Genomic DNA, 18,564 nt, shown 5'->3' with positions numbered 1-18,564 from the left:
CCAAGGTGTTCCCCAGGTTTCCTCTCCATAGCTTCAATCTTAAAGCTCTCGTTTAGTAGTTGTTGAAAACAACACTGCATTAGGCCTACAAGTTGGGTCTGGGTTGTAGAGACGGTGTCTTCCACTCCAAGGTGTTCCCCAGGTTTCCTCTCCATAGCTTCGAGCTTCTAGCTCTCGTTTAGTAGTTGTTGAAAACAACACTGCATTAGGCCTACAAGTTGGGTCTGGGTTGTAGAGACAGTGTCTTCCACTCCAAGGTGTTCCCCAGGTTTCCTCTCCATAGCTTCAATCTTAAAGCTCTCGTTTAGTAGTTGTTGAAAACAACACTGCATTAGGACTACAAGTTGGGTCTGGGTTGTAGAGACGGTGTCTTCCGCTCCAAGGTGTTCCCCAGGTTTCCTCTCCATAGCATCATTCTTAAAGCTCTCGTTTAGTAGTTGTTGAAAACAACACTGCATTAGACCTACAAGTTGGGTCTGGGTTGTAGAGTCGGCGTCGTTCACTCCAAGGTGTTCCCCAGGTTTCCTCTCCATAGCTTCAATCTTAAAGCTCTCGTTTAGTAGTTGTTGAAAACAACACTGCATTAGGCCTACAATTTGGGTCTGGGTTGTAGAGACGGTGTCTTCCACTCCAAGGTGTTCCCCAGGTTTCCTCTCCATTGCTTCGTTCTTCTAGCTCTTCTTAAGTAGTTGTTGAAAACAACACTGCATTAGGCCTACAAGTTGGGTCTGGGTTGTAGAAACGGTGTCTTCCACTCCAAGGTGTTCCCCAGGTTTCCTCTCCATAGCTTCAATCTTAAAGCTCTCGTTTAGTAGTAGTTGAAAACAACACTGCATTAGGCCAACAAGTTGGGTCTGAGTTGTAGAGACGGTGTCTTCCGCTCCAAGGTGTTCCCCAGGTTTCCTCTCCATAGCTTCAATCTTAAAGCTCTCGTTTAGTAGTTGTTGAAAACAACACTGCATTAGGACTACAAGTTGGGTCTGGGTTGTAGAGACGGTGTCTTCCGCTCCAAGGTGTTCCCCAGGTTTCTTCTCCATAGCTTCATTCTTAAAGCTCTCGTTTAGAAGTTGTTGAAAACAACACAGCATTAGGCCTACAAGTTGGGTCTGGGTTGTAGAGACGGTGTCTTCCACTCCAAGGTGTTCCCCAGGTTTCCTCTCCATAGCTTCAATCTTAAAGCTCTCGTTTAGTAGTTGTTGAAAACAACACTGCATTAGGACTACAAGTTGGGTCTGGGTTGTAGAGACGGTGTCTTCCGCTCCCAGGTGTTCCCCAGGTTTCTTCTCCATAGCTTCATTCTTAAAGCTCTCGTTTAGAAGTTGTTGAAAACAACACAGCATTAGGCCTACAAGTTGGGTCTGGGTTGTAGAGACGGTGTCTTCCACTCCAAGGTGTTCCCCAGGTTTCCTCTCCATTGCTTCGATCTTCTAGCTCTTTTTAAGTAGTTGTTGAAAACAACACTGCATTAGGCCTACAAGTTGGGTCTGGGTTGTAGAAACGGTGTCTTCCACTCCAAGGTGTTCCCCAGGTTTCCTCTCCATAGCTTCAATCTTAAAGCTCTCGTTTAGTAGTTGTTGAAAACAACACTGCATTAGGGCAACAAGTTGGGTCTGGGTTGTAGAAACGGTGTCTTCCGCTCCAAGGTGTTCCCCAGGTTTCTTCTCCATAGCTTCAATCTTAAAGCTCTCGTTTAGTAGTTGTTGAAAACAACACTGCATTAGGCCTACAAGTTGGGTCTGGGTTGTAGAGACGGTGTCTTCCACTCCAAGGTGTTCCCCAGGTTTCCTCTCTGTAGCTTCAATCTTAAAGCCCTCGTTTAGTAGTTGTTGAAAACAACACTGCATTAGGACTACAAGTTGGGTCTGGGTTGTAGAGACGGTGTCTTCCGCTCCAAGGTGTTCCCCAGGTTTCCTCTCCATAGCTTCAATCTTAAAGCTCTCGTTTACTAGTTGTTGAAAACAACACTGCATTAGGCCTACAAGTTGGGTCTGGGTTGTAGAGACGGTGTCTTCCACTCCAAGGTGTTCCCCAGGTTTCCTCTCCGTAGCTTCAATCTTAAAGCTCTCGTTTAGTAGTTGTTGAAAACAACACTGCATTAGGCCTACAAGTTGGGTCTGGGTTGCAGAGACGGTGTCTTCCACTCCAAGGTGTTCCCCAGGTTTCCTCTCCATGGCTTCAATCTTAAAGCTCTCGTTTAGTAGTTGTTGAAAACAACACTGCATTAGGCCTACAAGTTGGGTCTGGGTTGTAGAGACAGTGTCTTCCACTCCAAGGTGTTCCCCAGGTTTCCTCTCCATAGCTTCAATCTTAAAGCTCTCGTTTAGTAGTTGTTGAAAACAACACTGCATTAGGACTACAAGTTGGGTCTGGGTTGTAGAGACGGTGTCTTCCGCTCCAAGGTGTTCCCCAGGTTTCCTCTCCATAGCATCATTAGTAAAGCTCTCGTTTAGTAGTTGTTGAAAACAACACTGCATTAGACCTACAAGTTGGGTCTGGGTTGTAGAGTCGGCGTCGTTCACTCCAAGGTGTTCCCCAGGTTTCCTCTCCATAGCTTCAATCTTAAAGCTCTCGTTTAGTAGTTGTTGAAAACAACACTGCATTAGGCCTACAATTTGGGTCTGGGTTGTAGAGACGGTGTCTTCCACTCCAAGGTGTTCCCCAGGTTTCCTCTCCATTGCTTCGTTCTTCTAGCTCTTCTTAAGTAGTTGTTGAAAACAACACTGCATTAGGCCTACAAGTTGGGTCTGGGTTGTAGAAACGGTGTCTTCCACTCCAAGGTGTTCCCCAGGTTTCCTCTCCATAGCTTCAATCTTAAAGCTCTCGTTTAGTAGTAGTTGAAAACAACACTGCATTAGGCCAACAAGTTGGGTCTGAGTTGTAGAGACGGTGTCTTCCGCTCCAAGGTGTTCCCCAGGTTTCCTCTCCATAGCTTCAATCTTAAAGCTCTCGTTTAGTAGTTGTTGAAAACAACACTGCATTAGGACTACAAGTTGGGTCTGGGTTGTAGAGACGGTGTCTTCCGCTCCAAGGTGTTCCCCAGGTTTCTTCTCCATAGCTTCATTCTTAAAGCTCTCGTTTAGAAGTTGTTGAAAACAACACAGCATTAGGCCTACAAGTTGGGTCTGGGTTGTAGAGACGGTGTCTTCCACTCCAAGGTGTTCCCCAGGTTTCCTCTCCATAGCTTCAATCTTAAAGCTCTCGTTTAGTAGTTGTTGAAAACAACACTGCATTAGGACTACAAGTTGGGTCTGGGTTGTAGAGACGGTGTCTTCCGCTCCCAGGTGTTCCCCAGGTTTCTTCTCCATAGCTTCATTCTTAAAGCTCTCGTTTAGAAGTTGTTGAAAACAACACAGCATTAGGCCTACAAGTTGGGTCTGGGTTGTAGAGACGGTGTCTTCCACTCCAAGGTGTTCCCCAGGTTTCCTCTCCATTGCTTCGATCTTCTAGCTCTTCTTAAGTAGTTGTTGAAAACAACACTGCATTAGGCCTACAAGTTGGGTCTGGGTTGTAGAAACGGTGTCTTCCACTCCAAGGTGTTCCCCAGGTTTCCTCTCCATAGCTTCAATCTTAAAGCTCTCGTTTAGTAGTTGTTGAAAACAACACTGCATTAGGGCAACAAGTTGGGTCTGGGTTGTAGAAACGGTGTCTTCCGCTCCAAGGTGTTCCCCAGGTTTCTTCTCCATAGCTTCAATCTTAAAGCTCTCGTTTAGTAGTTGTTGAAAACAACACTGCATTAGGCCTACAAGTTGGGTCTGGGTTGTAGAGACGGTGTCTTCCACTCCAAGGTGTTCCCCAGGTTTCCTCTCCATAGCTTCGAGCTTCTTGCTCTCGTTTAGTAGTTGTTGAAAACAACACTGCATTAGGCCTACAAGTTGGGTCTGGGTTGTAGAGACCGTGTCTTCCACTCCAAGGTGTTCCCCAGGTTTCCTCTCCATAGCTTCAATCTTAAAGCCCTCGTTTAGTAGTTGTTGAAAACAACACTGCATTAGGCCTACAAGTTGGGTCTGGGTTGTAGAGACGGTGTCTTCGCTCCAAGGTGTTCCCCAGGTTTCCTCTCCATAGCTTCAATCTTAAAGCCCTCGTTTAGTAGTTGTTGAAAACAACACTGCATTAGGCCTACAAGTTGGGTCTGGGTTGTAGAGACGGTGTCTTCGCTCCAAGGTGTTCCCCAGGTTTCCTCTCCATAGCTTCAATCTTAAAGCCCTCGTTTAGTAGTTGTTGAAAACAACACTGCATTAGGCCTACAAGTTGGGTCTGGGTTGTAGAGACGGTGTCTTCCACTCCAAGGTGTTCCCCAGGTTTCCTCTCTGTAGCTTCAATCTTAAAGCCCTCGTTTAGTAGTTGTTGAAAACAACACTGCATTAGGACTACAAGTTGGGTCTGGGTTGTAGAGACGGTGTCTTCCGCTCCAAGGTGTTCCCCAGGTTTCCTCTCCATAGCTTCAATCTTAAAGCTCTCGTTTACTAGTTGTTGAAAACAACACTGCATTAGGCCTACAAGTTGGGTCTGGGTTGTAGAGACGGTGTCTTCCACTCCAAGGTGTTCCCCAGGTTTCCTCTCCGTAGCTTCAATCTTAAAGCTCTCGTTTAGTAGTTGTTGAAAACAACACTGCATTAGGCCTACAAGTTGGGTCTGGGTTGCAGAGACGGTGTCTTCCACTCCAAGGTGTTCCCCAGGTTTCCTCTCCATAGCTTCAATCTTAAAGCTCTCGTTTAGTAGTTGTTGAAAACAACACTGCATTAGGCCTACAAGTTGGGTCTGGGTTGTAGAGACAGTGTCTTCCACTCCAAGGTGTTCCCCAGGTTTCCTCTCCATAGTTTCAATCTTAAAGCTCTCGTTTAGTAGTTGTTGAAAACAACACTGCATTAGGACTACAAGTTGGGTCTGGGTTGTAGAGACGGTGTCTTCCGCTCCAAGGTGTTCCCCAGGTTTCTTCTCCATAGCTTCAATCTTAAAGCTCTCGTTTAGTAGTTGTTGAAAACAACACTGCATTAGGCCTACAAGTTGGGTCTGGGTTGTAGAGACGGTGTCTTCCACTCCAAGGTGTTCCCCAGGTTTCCTCTCCATAGCTTCGAGCTTCTTGCTCTCGTTTAGTAGTTGTTGAAAACAACACTGCATTAGGCCTACAAGTTGGGTCTGGGTTGTAGAGACCGTGTCTTCCACTCCAAGGTGTTCCCCAGGTTTCCTCTCCATAGCTTCAATCTTAAAGCCCTCGTTTAGTAGTTGTTGAAAACAACACTGCATTAGGCCTACAAGTTGGGTCTGGGTTGTAGAGACGGTGTCTTCGCTCCAAGGTGTTCCCCAGGTTTCCTCTCCATAGCTTCAATCTTAAAGCCCTCGTTTAGTAGTTGTTGAAAACAACACTGCATTAGGCCTACAAGTTGGGTCTGGGTTGTAGAGACGGTGTCTTCGCTCCAAGGTGTTCCCCAGGTTTCCTCTCCATAGCTTCAATCTTAAAGCCCTCGTTTAGTAGTTGTTGAAAACAACACTGCATTAGGCCTACAAGTTGGGTCTGGGTTGTAGAGACGGTGTCTTCCACTCCAAGGTGTTCCCCAGGTTTCCTCTCTGTAGCTTCAATCTTAAAGCCCTCGTTTAGTAGTTGTTGAAAACAACACTGCATTAGGACTACAAGTTGGGTCTGGGTTGTAGAGACGGTGTCTTCCGCTCCAAGGTGTTCCCCAGGTTTCCTCTCCATAGCTTCAATCTTAAAGCTCTCGTTTACTAGTTGTTGAAAACAACACTGCATTAGGCCTACAAGTTGGGTCTGGGTTGTAGAGACGGTGTCTTCCACTCCAAGGTGTTCCCCAGGTTTCCTCTCCGTAGCTTCAATCTTAAAGCTCTCGTTTAGTAGTTGTTGAAAACAACACTGCATTAGGCCTACAAGTTGGGTCTGGGTTGCAGAGACGGTGTCTTCCACTCCAAGGTGTTCCCCAGGTTTCCTCTCCATAGCTTCAATCTTAAAGCTCTCGTTTAGTAGTTGTTGAAAACAACACTGCATTAGGCCTACAAGTTGGGTCTGGGTTGTAGAGACAGTGTCTTCCACTCCAAGGTGTTCCCCAGGTTTCCTCTCCATAGTTTCAATCTTAAAGCTCTCGTTTAGTAGTTGTTGAAAACAACACTGCATTAGGACTACAAGTTGGGTCTGGGTTGTAGAGACGGTGTCTTCCGCTCCAAGGTGTTCCCCAGGTTTCCTCTCCATAGCTTCATTCTAAAAGCTCTCGTTTAGTAGTTGTTGAAAACAACACTGCATTAGGCCTGCAAGTTGGGTCTGGGTTGTAGAGACGGTGTCTTACACTCCAAGGTGTTCCCCAGGTTTCCTCTCCATAGCTTCAATCTTAAAGCTCTCGTTTAGTAGTTGTTGAAAACAACACTGCATTAGTACTACAAGTTGGGTCTGGGTTGTAGAGACGGTGTCTTCTGCTCCAAGGTTTTCCCCAGGTTTCCTCTCCATAGCTTCAATCTTAAAGCTCTCGTTTAGTAGTTGTTGAAAACAACACTGCATTAGGCCTACAAGTTGGGTCTGGGTTGTAGAGACGGTGTCTTCCACTCCAAGGTGTTCCCCAGGTTTCCTCTCCATAGCTTCGAGCTTCTAGCTCTCGTTTAGTAGTTGTTGAAAACAACACTGCATTAGGCCTACAAGTTGGGTCTGGGTTGTAGAGACAGTGTCTTCCACTCCAAGGTGTTCCCCAGGTTTCCTCTCCATAGCTTCAATCTTAAAGCTCTCGTTTAGTAGTTGTTGAAAACAACACTGCATTAGGACTACAAGTTGGGTCTGGGTTGTAGAGACGGTGTCTTCCGCTCCAAGGTGTTCCCCAGGTTTACTCTCCATAGCTTCATACTTAAAGCTCTCGTTTAGTAGTTGTTGAAAACAAAACTGCATTAGGCCTACAAGTTGGGTCTGGGTTGTAGAGACGGTGTCTTCCACTCCAAGGTGTTCCCCAGGTTTCCTCTCCATAGCTTCAATCTTAAAGCTCTCGTTTAGTAGTTGTTGAAAACAACACTGCATTAGGCCTACAATTTGGGTCTGGGTTGTAGAGACGGTGTCTTCCACTCCAAGGTGTTCCCCAGGTTTCCTCTCCATTGCTTCGATCTTCTAGCTCTTCTTAAGTAGTTGTTGAAAACAACACTGCATTAGGCCTACAAGTTGGGTCTGGGTTGTAGAAACGGTGTCTTCCACTCCAAGGTGTTCCCCAGGTTTCCTCTCCATAGCTTCAATCTTAAAGCTCTCGTTTAGTAGTTGTTGAAAACAACACTGCATTAGGCCAACAAGTTGGATCTGGGTTGTAGAGACGGTGTCTTCCGCTCCAAGGTGTTCCCCAGGTTTCTTCTCCATAGCTTCAATCTTAAAGCTCTCGTTTAGTAGTTGTTGAAAACAACACTGAATTAGGCCTACAAGTTGGGTCTGAGTTGTAGATACGGTGTCTTCCGCTCCAAGGTGTTCCCCAGGTTTCCTCTCCATAGCTTCAATCTTTAAGCTCTCGTTTAGTAGTTGTTGAAAACAACACTGCATTAGGACTACAAGTTGGGTCTGGGTTGTAGAGACGGTGTCTTCCGCTCCAAGGTGTTCCCCAGGTTTCTTCTCCATAGCTTCATTCTTAAAGCTCTTGTTTAGAAGTTGTTGAAAACAACACAGCATTAGGCCTACAAGTTGGGTCTGGGTTGTAGAGACGGTGTCTTCCACTCCAAGGTGTTCCCCAGGTTTCCTCTCCATAGCTTCAATCTTAAAGCTCTCGTTTAGTAGTTGTTGAAAACAACACTGCATTAGGACTACAAGTTGGGTCTGGGTTGTAGAGACGGTGTCTTCCGCTCCAAGGTGTTCCCCAGGTTTCTTCTCCATAGCTTCATTCTTAAAGCTCTCGTTTAGAAGTTATTGAAAACAACACAGCATTAGGCCTACAAGTTGGGTCTGGGTTGTAGAGACGGTGTCTTCCACTCCAAGGTGTTCCCCAGGTTTCCTCTCCATTGCTTCGATCTTCTAGCTCTTCTTAAGTAGTTGTTGAAAACAACACTGCATTAGGCCTACAAGTTGGGTCTGGGTTGTAGAAACGGTGTCTTCCACTCCAAGGTGTTCCCCAGGTTTCCTCTCCATAGCTTCAATCTTAAAGCTCTCGTTTAGTAGTTGTTGAAAACAACACTGCATTAGGGCAACAAGTTGGGTCTGGGTTGTAGAAACGGTGTCTTCCGCTCCAAGGTGTTCCCCAGGTTTCTTCTCCATAGCTTCAATCTTAAAGCTCTCGTTTAGTAGTTGTTGAAAACAACACTGCATTAGGCCTACAAGTTGGGTCTGGGTTGTAGAGACGGTGTCTTCCACTCCAAGGTGTTCCCCAGGTTTCCTCTCCATAGCTTCGAGCTTCTTGCTCTCGTTTAGTAGTTGTTGAAAACAACACTGCATTAGGCCTACAAGTTGGGTCTGGGTTGTAGAGACCGTGTCTTCCACTCCAAGGTGTTCCCCAGGTTTCCTCTCCATAGCTTCAATCTTAAAGCTCTCGTTTAGTAGTTGTTGAAAACAACACTGCATTAGGCCTACAAGTTGGGTCTGGGTTGTAGAGACGGTGTCTTCGCTCCAAGGTGTTCCCCAGGTTTCCTCTCCATAGCTTCAATCTTAAAGCCCTCGTTTAGTAGTTGTTGAAAACAACACTGCATTAGGCCTACAAATTGTGTCTGGGTTGTAGAGACGGTGTCTTCGCTCCAAGGTGTTCCCCAGGTTTCCTCTCCATAGCTTCAATCTTAAAGCCCTCGTTTAGTAGTTGTTGAAAACAACACTGCATTAGGCCTACAAGTTGGGTCTGGGTTGTAGAGACAGTGTCTTCCACTCCAAGGTGTTCCCCAGGTTTCCTCTCCGTAGCTTCAATCTTAAAGCTCTCGTTTAGTAGTTGTTGAAAACAACACTGCATTAGGACTACAAGTTGGGTCTGGGTTGTAGAGACGGTGTCTTCGCTCCAAGGTGTTCCCCAGGTTTCCTCTCCATAGCTTCAATCTTAAAGCTCTCGTTTACTAGTTGTTGAAAACAACACTGCATTAGGCCTACAAGTTGGGTCTGGGTTGTAGAGACGGTGTCTTCCACTCCAAGGTGTTCCCCAGGTTTCCTCTCCGTAGCTTCAATCTTAAAGCTCTCGTTTAGTAGTTGTTGAAAACAACACTGCATTAGGCCTACAAGTTGGGTCTGGGTTGCAGAGACGGTGTCTTCCACTCCAAGGTGTTCCCCAGGTTTCCTCTCCATAGCTTCAATCTTAAAGCTCTCGTTTAGTAGTTGTTGAAAACAACACTGCATTAGGCCTACAAGTTGCGTCTGGGTTGTAGAGATGGTGTCTTCCGCTCCAAGGTGTTCCCCAGGTTTCCTCTCCATTGCTTCAATCTTAAAGCTCTCGTTTAGTAGTTGTTGAAAACAACACTGCATTAGGCCTACAAGTTGGGTCTGGGTTGTAGAGACGGTGTCTTCCACTCCAAGGTGTTCCCCAGGTTTCCTCTCCATAGCTTCGAGCTTATTGCTCTCGTTTAGTAGTTGTTGAAAACAACACTGCATTAGGCCTACAAGTTGGGTCTGGGTTGTAGAGACGGTGTCTTCCACTCCAAGGTGTTCCCCAGGTTTCCTCTCCATTGCTTCAATCTTAAAGCTCTCGTTTAGTAGTTGTTGAAAACAACACTGCATTAGGACTACAAGTTGGGTCTGGGTTGTAGAGACGGTGTCTTCCGCTCCAAGGTGTTCCCCAGGTTTCCTCTCCGTAGCTTCGAGCTTCTTGCTCTCGTTTAGTAGTTGTTGAAAACAACACTGCATTAGGCCTACAAGTTGGGTCTGGGTTGTAGAGACCGTGTCTTCCACTGCAAGGTGTTCCCGAGGTTTCCTCTCCATAGCTTCAATCTTAAAGCTCTCGTTTAGTAGTTGTTGAAAACAACACTGCATTAGGACTACAAGTTGGGTCTGGGTTGTAGAGACGGTGTCTTCCGCTCCAAGGTGTTCCCCAGGTTTCCTCTCCATAGCTTCAATCTTAAAGCTCTCGTTTACTAGTTGTTGAAAACAACACTGCATTAGGCCTACAAGTTGGGTCTGGGTTGCAGAGACGGTGTCTTCCATTCCAAGGTGTTCCCCAGGTTTCCTCTCCATAGCTTCAATCTTAAAGCTCTCGTTTAGTAGTTGTTGAAAACAACACTGCATTAGGCCTACAAGTTGGGTCTGGTTTGTAGAGACCGTGTCTTCCACTCCAAGGTGTTCCCCAGGTTTCCTCTCCATAGCTTCAATCTTAAAGCTCTCGTTTAGTAGTTGTTGAAAACAACACTGCAATAGGACTACAAGTTGGGTCTGGGTTGTAGAGACGGTGTCTTCCGCTCCAAGGTGTTCCCCAGGTTTCCTCTCCATAGCTTCAATCTTAAAGCTCTCATTTACTAGTTGTTGAAAACAACACTGCATTAGGCCTACAAGTTGGGTCTGGGTTGTAGAGACGGTGTCTTCCACTCCAAGGTGTTCCCCAGGTTTCCTCTCCGTAGCTTCAATCTTAAAGCTCTCGTTTAGTAGTTGTTGAAAACAACACTGCATTAGGCCTACAAGTTGCGTCTGGGTTGTAGAGATGGTGTCTTCCGCTCCAAGGTGTTCCCCAGGTTTCCTCTCCATTGCTTCAATCTTAAAGCTCTCGTTTAGTAGTTGTTGAAAACAACACTGCATTAGGCCTACAAGTTTGGTCTGGGTTGTAGAGACGGTGTCTTCCACTCCAAGGTGTTCCCCAGGTTTCCTCTCCATAGCTTCGAGCTTATTGCTCTCGTTTAGTAGTTGTTGAAAACAACACTGCATTAGGCCTACAAGTAGGGTCTGGGTTGTAGAGACGGTGTCTTCCACTCCAAGGTGTTCCCCAGGTTTCCTCTCCATTGCTTCAATCTTAAAGCTCTCGTTTAGTAGTTGTTGAAAACAACACAGCATTAGGCCTACAAGTTGGGTCTGGGTTGTAGAGACGGTGTCTTCCACTCCAAGGTGTTCCCCAGGTTTCCTCTCCATAGCTTCGATCTTCTAGCTCTACTTAAGTAGTTATTGAAAACAACACTGCGTTAGGCCTACAAGTTGGGTCTGGGTTGTAGAGACGGTGTCTTCCACTCCAAGGTGTTCCCCAGGTTTCTTCTCCATAGCTTCAATCTTAAAGCTCTCGTTTAGTAGTTGTTGAAAACAACACTGCATTAGGCCTACAAGTTGGGTCTGGGTTGTAGAGACGGTGTCTTCCGCTCCAAGGTGTTCCCCAGGTTTCCTCTCCATAGCTTCGAGCTTCTTGCTCTCGTTTAGTAGTTGTTGAAAACAACACTGCATTAGGCCTACAAGTTGGGTCTGGGTTGTAGAGACGGTGTCTTCCACTCCAAGGTGTTCCCCAGGTTTCCTCTCCATAGCTTCAATCTTAAAGCTCTCGTTTAGTAGTTGTTGAAAACAACACTGCATTAGGCCTACAAGTTGGGTCTGGGTTGTAGAGACGGTGTCTTCCGCTCCAAGGTGTTCCCCAGGTTTCCATCTTAAAGCTCTCGTTTAGTAGTTGTTGAAAACAACACTGCATTAGGCCTACAAGTTGGGTCTGGGTTGTAGAGACTGTGTCTTCCGCTCCAAGGTGTTCCCCAGGTTTCCTCTCCATAGCTTCAATCTTAAAGCTCTCGTTTAGTAGTTGTTGAAAACAACACTGCATTAGGCCTACAATTTGGGTCTGGGTTGTAGAGACTGTGTCTTCCACTCCAAGGTGTTCCCAAGGTTTCCTCTCCATAGCTTCAATCTTAAAGCTCTCGTTTAGTAGTTGTTGAAAACAACACTGCATTAGGCCTACAAGTTGGGTCTGGGTTGTAGAGACGGTGTCTTCCACTCCAAGGTGTTCCCCAGGTTTCCTCTCCATAGCTTCAATCTTAAAGCTCTCGTTTAGTAGTTGTTGAAAACAACACTGCATTAGGCCTACAAGTTGGGTCTGGGTTGCAGAGACGGTGTCTTCTGCTCCAAGGTGTTCCCCAGGTTTCCTCTCCATTGCTTCAATCTTCATGCTCGTCTTAAGTAGTTGTTGAAAACAACCCTGCATTAGGCCTACAAGTTGGGTCTGGGTTGTAGAAACGGTGTCTTCCACTCCAAGGTGTTCCCCAGGTTTCCTCTCCATAGCTTCAATCTTAAAGCTCTCGTTTAGTAGTTGTTGAAAACAACACTGCATTAGGCCAACAAGTTGGATCTGGGTTGTAGAGACGGTGTCTTCCGCTCCAAGGTGTTCCCCAGGTTTCTTCTCCATAGCTTCAATCTTAAAGCTCTCGTTTAGTAGTTGTTGAAAACAACACTGCATTAGGCCTACAAGTTGGGTCTGAGTTGTAGAGACGGTGTCTTCCGCTCCAAGGTGTTCCCCAGGTTTCCTCTCCATAGCTTCAATCTTAAAGCTCTCGTTTAGTAGTTGTTGAAAACAACACTGCATTAGGACTACAAGTTGGGTCTGGGTTGTAGAGACGGTGTCTTCCGCTCAAGGTGTTCCCCAGGTTTCTTCTCCATAGCTTCATTCTTAAAGCTCTCGTTTAGAAGTTGTTGAAAACAACACAGCATTAGGCCTACAAGTTGGGTCTGGGTTGTAGAGACGGTGTCTTCCACTCCAAGGTGTTCCCCAGGTTTCCTCTCCATAGCTTCAATCTTAAAGCTCTCGTTTAGTAGTTGTTGAAAACAACACTGCATTAGGACTACAAGTTGGGTCTGGGTTGTAGAGACGGTGTCTTCCGCTCCAAGGTGTTCCCCAGGTTTCTTCTCCATAGCTTCACTCTTAAAGCTCTCGTTTAGAAGTTGTTGAAAACAACACAGCATTAGGCCTACAAGTTGGGTCTGGGTTGTAGAGACGGTGTCTTCCACTCCAAGGTGTTCCCCAGGTTTCCTCTCCATTGCTTCGATCTTCTAGCTCTTCTTAAGTAGTTGTTGAAAACAACACTGCATTAGGCCTACAAATTGGGTCTGGGTTGTAGAGACGGTGTCTTCCACTCCAAGGTGTTCCCCAGGTTTCCTCTCCATAGCTTCAATCTTAAAGCTCTCGTTTAGTAGTTGTTGAAAACAACACTGCATTAGGACTACAAGTTGGGTCTGGGTTGTAGAGACGGTGTCTTCCGCTCCAAGGTGTTCCCCAGGTTTCTTCTCCATAGCTTCATTCTTAAAGCTCTCGTTTAGAAGTTGTTGAAAACAACACAGCATTAGGCCTACAAGTTGGGTCTGGGTTGCAGAGACGGTGTCTTCCGCTCCAAGGTGTTCCCCAGGTTTCCTCTCCATTGCTTCAATCTTCATGCTCGTCTTAAGTAGTTGTTGAAAACAACACTGCATTAGGCCTACAAGTTGGGTCTGGGTTGTAGAAACGGTGTCTTCCACTCCAAGGTGTTCCCCAGGTTTCCTCTCCATAGCTTCAATCTTAAAGCTCTCGTTTAGTAGTTGTTGAAAACAACACTGCATTAGGCCAACAAGTTGGATCTGGGTTGTAGAGACGGTGTCTTCCGCTCCAAGGTGTTCCCCAGGTTTCTTCTCCATAGCTTCAATCTTAAAGCTCTCGTTTAGTAGTTGTTGAAAACAACACTGCATTAGGCCTACAAGTTGGGTCTGAGTTGTAGAGACGGTGTCTTCCGCTCCAAGGTGTTCCCCAGGTTTCCTCTCCATAGCTTCAATCTTAAAGCTCTCGTTTAGTAGTTGTTGAAAACAACACTGCATTAGGACTACAAGTTGGGTCTGGGTTGTAGAGACGGTGTCTTCCGCTCCAAGGTGTTCCCCAGGTTTCTTCTCCATAGCTTCATTCTTAAAGCTCTCGTTTAGAAGTTGTTGAAAACAACACAGCATTAGGCCTACAAGTTGGGTCTGGGTTGTAGAGACGGTGTCTTCCACTCCAAGGTGTTCCCCAGGTTTCCTCTCCATAGCTTCAATCTTAAAGCTCTCGTTTAGTAGTTGTTGAAAACAACACTGCATTAGGACTACAAGTTGGGTCTGGGTTGTAGAGACGGTGTCTTCCGCTCCAAGGTGTTCCCCAGGTTTCTTCTCCATAGCTTCATTCTTAAAGATCTCGTTTAGAAGTTGTTGAAAACAACACAGCATTAGGCCTACAAGTTGGGTCTGGGTTGTAGAGACGGTGTCTTCCACTCCAAGGTGTTCCCCAGGTTTCCTCTCCATAGCTTCAATCTTAAAGCTCTCGTTTAGTAGTTGTTGAAAACAATACTGCGTTAGGACTACAAGTTGGGTCTGGGTTGTAGAGACGGTGTCTTCCACTCCAAGGTGTTCCCCAGGTTTCCTCTCCATTGCTTCGATCTTCTAGCTCTTCTTAAGTAGTTGTTGAAAACAACACTGCATTAGGCCTACAAGTTGGGTCTGGGTTGTAGAAACGGTGTCTTCCACTCCAAGGTGTTCCCCAGGTTTCCTCTCCATAGCTTCAATCTTAAAGCTCTCGTTTAGTAGTTGTTGAAAACAACACTGCATTAGGACTACAAGTTGGGTCTGGGTTGTAGAGACGGTGTCTTCCGCTCCAAGGTGTTCCCCAGGTTTCCTCTCCGTAGCTTCGAGCTTCTTGCTCTCGTTTAGTAGTTGTTGAAAACAACACTGCATTAGGCCTACAAGTTGGGTCTGGGTTGTAGAGACCGTGTCTTCCACTGCAAGGTGTTCCCGAGGTTTCCTCTCCATAGCTTCAATCTTAAAGCTCTCGTTTAGTAGTTGTTGAAAACAACACTGCATTAGGACTACAAGTTGGGTCTGGGTTGTAGAGACGGTGTCTTCCGCTCCAAGGTGTTCCCCAGGTTTCCTCTCCATAGCTTCAATCTTAAAGCTCTCGTTTACTAGTTGTTGAAAACAACACTGCATTAGGCCTACAAGTTGGGTCTGGGTTGCAGAGACGGTGTCTTCCATTCCAAGGTGTTCCCCAGGTTTCCTCTCCATAGCTTCAATCTTAAAGCTCTCGTTTAGTAGTTGTTGAAAACAACACTGCATTAGGCCTACAAGTTGGGTCTGGTTTGTAGAGACCGTGTCTTCCACTCCAAGGTGTTCCCCAGGTTTCCTCTCCATAGCTTCAATCTTAAAGCTCTCGTTTAGTAGTTGTTGAAAACAACACTGCAATAGGACTACAAGTTGGGTCTGGGTTGTAGAGACGGTGTCTTCCGCTCCAAGGTGTTCCCCAGGTTTCCTCTCCATAGCTTCAATCTTAAAGCTCTCATTTACTAGTTGTTGAAAACAACACTGCATTAGGCCTACAAGTTGGGTCTGGGTTGTAGAGACGGTGTCTTCCACTCCAAGGTGTTCCCCAGGTTTCCTCTCCGTAGCTTCAATCTTAAAGCTCTCGTTTAGTAGTTGTTGAAAACAACACTGCATTAGGCCTACAAGTTGCGTCTGGGTTGTAGAGATGGTGTCTTCCGCTCCAAGGTGTTCCCCAGGTTTCCTCTCCATTGCTTCAATCTTAAAGCTCTCGTTTAGTAGTTGTTGAAAACAACACTGCATTAGGCCTACAAGTTTGGTCTGGGTTGTAGAGACGGTGTCTTCCACTCCAAGGTGTTCCCCAGGTTTCCTCTCCATAGCTTCGAGCTTATTGCTCTCGTTTAGTAGTTGTTGAAAACAACACTGCATTAGGCCTACAAGTAGGGTCTGGGTTGTAGAGACGGTGTCTTCCACTCCAAGGTGTTCCCCAGGTTTCCTCTCCATTGCTTCAATCTTAAAGCTCTCGTTTAGTAGTTGTTGAAAACAACACAGCATTAGGCCTACAAGTTGGGTCTGGGTTGTAGAGACGGTGTCTTCCACTCCAAGGTGTTCCCCAGGTTTCCTCTCCATAGCTTCGATCTTCTAGCTCTACTTAAGTAGTTATTGAAAACAACACTGCGTTAGGCCTACAAGTTGGGTCTGGGTTGTAGAGACGGTGTCTTCCACTCCAAGGTGTTCCCCAGGTTTCTTCTCCATAGCTTCAATCTTAAAGCTCTCGTTTAGTAGTTGTTGAAAACAACACTGCATTAGGCCTACAAGTTGGGTCTGGGTTGTAGAGACGGTGTCTTCCGCTCCAAGGTGTTCCCCAGGTTTCCTCTCCATAGCTTCGAGCTTCTTGCTCTCGTTTAGTAGTTGTTGAAAACAACACTGCATTAGGCCTACAAGTTGGGTCTGGGTTGTAGAGACGGTGTCTTCCACTCCAAGGTGTTCCCCAGGTTTCCTCTCCATAGCTTCAATCTTAAAGCTCTCGTTTAGTAGTTGTTGAAAACAACACTGCATTAGGCCTACAAGTTGGGTCTGGGTTGTAGAGACGGTGTCTTCCGCTCCAAGGTGTTCCCCAGGTTTCCATCTTAAAGCTCTCGTTTAGTAGTTGTTGAAAACAACACTGCATTAGGCCTACAAGTTGGGTCTGGGTTGTAGAGACTGTGTCTTCCGCTCCAAGGTGTTCCCCAGGTTTCCTCTCCATAGCTTCAATCTTAAAGCTCTCGTTTAGTAGTTGTTGAAAACAACACTGCATTAGGCCTACAATTTGGGTCTGGGTTGTAGAGACTGTGTCTTCCACTCCAAGGTGTTCCCAAGGTTTCCTCTCCATAGCTTCAATCTTAAAGCTCTCGTTTAGTAGTTGTTGAAAACAACACTGCATTAGGCCTACAAGTTGGGTCTGGGTTGTAGAGACGGTGTCTTCCACTCCAAGGTGTTCCCCAGGTTTCCTCTCCATAGCTTCAATCTTAAAGCTCTCGTTTAGTAGTTGTTGAAAACAACACTGCATTAGGCCTACAAGTTGGGTCTGGGTTGCAGAGACGGTGTCTTCTGCTCCAAGGTGTTCCCCAGGTTTCCTCTCCATTGCTTCAATCTTCATGCTCGTCTTAAGTAGTTGTTGAAAACAACCCTGCATTAGGCCTACAAGTTGGGTCTGGGTTGTAGAAACGGTGTCTTCCACTCCAAGGTGTTCCCCAGGTTTCCTCTCCATAGCTTCAATCTTAAAGCTCTCGTTTAGTAGTTGTTGAAAACAACACTGCATTAGGCCAACAAGTTGGATCTGGGTTGTAGAGACGGTGTCTTCCGCTCCAAGGTGTTCCCCAGGTTTCTTCTCCATAGCTTCAATCTTAAAGCTCTCGTTTAGTAGTTGTTGAAAACAACACTGCATTAGGCCTACAAGTTGGGTCTGAGTTGTAGAGACGGTGTCTTCCGCTCCAAGGTGTTCCCCAGGTTTCCTCTCCATAGCTTCAATCTTAAAGCTCTCGTTTAGTAGTTGTTGAAAACAACACTGCATTAGGACTACAAGTTGGGTCTGGGTTGTAGAGACGGTGTCTTCCGCTCAAGGTGTTCCCCAGGTTTCTTCTCCATAGCTTCATTCTTAAAGCTCTCGTTTAGAAGTTGTTGAAAACAACACAGCATTAGGCCTACAAGTTGGGTCTGGGTTGTAGAGACGGTGTCTTCCACTCCAAGGTGTTCCCCAGGTTTCCTCTCCATAGCTTCAATCTTAAAGCTCTCGTTTAGTAGTTGTTGAAAACAACACTGCATTAGGACTACAAGTTGGGTCTGGGTTGTAGAGACGGTGTCTTCCGCTCCAAGGTGTTCCCCAGGTTTCTTCTCCATAGCTTCACTCTTAAAGCTCTCGTTTAGAAGTTGTTGAAAACAACACAGCATTAGGCCTACAAGTTGGGTCTGGGTTGTAGAGACGGTGTCTTCCACTCCAAGGTGTTCCCCAGGTTTCCTCTCCATTGCTTCGATCTTCTAGCTCTTCTTAAGTAGTTGTTGAAAACAACACTGCATTAGGCCTACAAATTGGGTCTGGGTTGTAGAGACGGTGTCTTCCACTCCAAGGTGTTCCCCAGGTTTCCTCTCCATAGCTTCAATCTTAAAGCTCTCGTTTAGTAGTTGTTGAAAACAACACTGCATTAGGACTACAAGTTGGGTCTGGGTTGTAGAGACGGTGTCTTCCGCTCCAAGGTGTTCCCCAGGTTTCTTCTCCATAGCTTCATTCTTAAAGCTCTCGTTTAGAAGTTGTTGAAAACAACACAGCATTAGGCCTACAAGTTGGGTCTGGGTTGCAGAGACGGTGTCTTCCGCTCCAAGGTGTTCCCCAGGTTTCCTCTCCATTGCTTCAATCTTCATGCTCGTCTTAAGTAGTTGTTGAAAACAACACTGCATTAGGCCTACAAGTTGGGTCTGGGTTGTAGAAACGGTGTCTTCCACTCCAAGGTGTTCCCCAGGTTTCCTCTCCATAGCTTCAATCTTAAAGCTCTCGTTTAGTAGTTGTTGAAAACAACACTGCATTAGGCCAACAAGTTGGATCTGGGTTGTAGAGACGGTGTCTTCCGCTCCAAGGTGTTCCCCAGGTTTCTTCTCCATAGCTTCAATCTTAAAGCTCTCGTTTAGTAGTTGTTGAAAACAACACTGCATTAGGCCTACAAGTTGGGTCTGAGTTGTAGAGACGGTGTCTTCCGCTCCAAGGTGTTCCCCAGGTTTCCTCTCCATAGCTTCAATCTTAAAGCTCTCGTTTAGTAGTTGTTGAAAACAACACTGCATTAGGACTACAAGTTGGGTCTGGGTTGTAGAGACGGTGTCTTCCGCTCCAAGGTGTTCCCCAGGTTTCTTCTCCATAGCTTCATTCTTAAAGCTCTCGTTTAGAAGTTGTTGAAAACAACACAGCA

This window comes from Ranitomeya imitator, chromosome 7 (assembly GCF_032444005.1).
Source record: "Ranitomeya imitator isolate aRanImi1 chromosome 7, aRanImi1.pri, whole genome shotgun sequence".
NCBI classification, from domain to species: domain Eukaryota; kingdom Metazoa; phylum Chordata; class Amphibia; order Anura; family Dendrobatidae; genus Ranitomeya; species Ranitomeya imitator.
The sequence above is the reverse complement of the archived record's forward strand: the minus strand, read 5'-3'. Positions refer to the sequence as shown.